The 2,500-nt window shown below is 35.2% G+C and overlaps 1 protein-coding gene across 2 annotated transcripts in view; it reads left to right on the top strand.

Annotated features, from left to right (window-relative positions):
* Positions 1-2,500, top strand: part of LOC122266185 (uncharacterized) — a 142,839-nt gene that overhangs the window by 131,248 nt on the left and 9,091 nt on the right. The window lies entirely within an intron of this gene.

The raw sequence follows: 2,500 nt of genomic DNA, 5'->3' as shown, positions 1-2,500 counted from the left end.
TTGTAACTTATGATTGCTGAATGTCTTTTTCTGATAAGCTCTTCTTTCCATCAGTTTATTTTGTCACCAATACAGGATGATTTGTGATTATTTTATGTGTGTATGTGTGTGTGTGTGTGTGTGTTTTGTGTGTGTGTGTGTGTGTTTTGTGTGTGTGTGTGTGTGTTTTGTGTGTGTGTGTGTGTGTGTGTGTTGTGTGTGTGTGTGTGTGTGTGTGTGTGTGTGTGTGTGTGTGTGTGTGTGTGTGTGTGTGTGTGTGTGTGTTGTGTGTGTGTGTGTGTGTGTGTGTGTGTGTGTGTGTGTGTGTGTGTGTGGTTGTGTTGTGTGTGTGTGTGTTGTGTGTATGTGTGTGTTGTTGTGTGTATGTGTGTGTGTTGTGTGTATGTGTGTGTGTGTTTTGTGTGTGAGTGTTGTGCGTATATGTGTGTGTATGTGTATGTGTGTGTATGTTTGTGTGTTGTGTGTATGTGTGTTTGTTGTGTGTGTGTAAAAATATATATATATATATATATATATATATATATATATATATATATATATATATAGAGAGAGAGAGAGAGAGAGAGAGAGAGAGAGAGAGAGAGAGAGAGAGAGAGAGAGAGAGAGAGAAAGAGAGAGAATGAGAGAGAATGAGAGAGAGAGAGAGAGAGAGAGAGAGAGAGAGAGAGAGAGAGAGAGAGAGAGAGAGAGAGAGAGAGAGAGAGAGACCGACAGAATCAAAGAGACAGGCAAAGAAATCATGATAAACAGATAGAAGAACAAAACTCGGAGACTCAAAGACAAAACAACTTTTAATGATACCACAACCACAGTAAACACAATCACAATTTTCCCGAAAGACAGAAAAGAATTCAATTGGTTACGAAATCTACAACCAAACCACCCCAGTACAATATAATACCAACCAACAATTAGATTGTGGTCGAGAATCGCAGCATCCGCTTTGGTTCCGTATACCTTAAAGGTATCAACACACTACATCTGCAGATCAAAGGAGAGGATTTGCATAGTATGTAGAACGGCTGAATGGAACGTGAGAGAAATCTGGGAGCGGTGGTTTTAAGTCCGCCAGCGACCTCAGCGGAGAGAATAATGGAAAATTGGGTATAGAAAGACTAAGAATACAGTTATTCATGGGAATCCGTGTCGTGTAAACTAAAAAAAAGGAAAGAAAATGAAGATTTAAAAAAAATCGTCATAAAGTAGTATTCTAGTCATTTTGGTTTGAAATCATGTAGGGAGCTCAGTAAACATAAACACAAAAAAACAAAAAACAAAAAAAAAAAACTTAAGAGGATAGATGAGAATTGTTATTGAATAAATTGATGCAAAATTAGAATGAAGAGTGATCATACAATGCAGATTGTGAGAGTAATGTAGCCACAGTGGTTTTAAATCGGCTAGAGAAGTCAGGACAGATAATTTATGTATAAATAGATGTAAGCAGACAACATATAAAGAAAGGCAATTACTTCTTATGATGTTACAAACACTACAATACAAGAATAAAGATGAATGTAAATATTGTACATATTCTATCGCGTGTAGAGCGACTGTAGTTTGAGCGACGGGACATGAAAACAGATGTATAAAAATAGATGTTCAGAATAAAGATAGGACACGCCCTGCAGTCCGTGTGAGTAGTTTGGGCGTGGTGGTTTGGAGTAAGTGAGCTGGTCAGCGAGAAAGAAATCGATAGATATATACAGACCATAGGAAAATGTTCCTTTTATTTATCAAGTTTACCGGAAAAAAAATCTTAATTCAAAGAAAATGTAAAAGTAGAGAGGCTTTACATATGCTAAAATACATGCACAGAACGACCGTAAGAAATAGTAGGATTTTGGGTGAAGTGGTTTTGAATTCGACAGAACCTCGAAAAAGAGAATGGAGGAAAATTAATTATGATTTGAAAGGAAGACATTGTATTGCAACTGGATAGGAAACATTATAATGTCTATTCGTATAATATAGTAGTCGCCTGTAGGGTCGGCCGGCTCTAAGAACAGACTAGGAATAGATTCACTCAGATATGAATAGACATAATAAATGAAGATGAAAACTATTTATAATTTTTTGAGGTTTTAGAGGGAGACTTGAATTTTAATATTTTTAAGTCATATATAGAAATATTTACTGTATATGCTTTAGTATGCATGGTAGAAATCTTCTAGTTATTATGAATAAATTGGGAGAAATCATTTCGAATTATGTAATGCACGTGGGGAAACAACATGAAAAAAAACATAAGTAAATAATAGAGAAAGTTGTCGACATTGAAATTGTAAATAGATGTAAATATTGTACAGATAGTGGACAGTAAATCAAAGCATAAAAAAACAGTAAAACTGTTCTCTACATACTATAATAAACTAGTATATATGTGCAAGACAAAAGATATATCACTCTACGAAACTTTCAATAACACTTTCAATAGATTTAACACGGTAGGCTCTGAGAAACCTGACGATAATTGAGATATAACACGTGTGAAGAGTTA

Source organism: Penaeus japonicus, unplaced genomic scaffold (genome assembly GCF_977035675.1).
Source record: "Penaeus japonicus unplaced genomic scaffold, GWHDUDI00000001_assembly GWHDUDI00000015, whole genome shotgun sequence".
Classification (NCBI taxonomy): Eukaryota; Metazoa; Arthropoda; class Malacostraca; order Decapoda; family Penaeidae; genus Penaeus; species Penaeus japonicus.
This window is presented reverse-complemented; position numbering and strand designations above follow the sequence as displayed.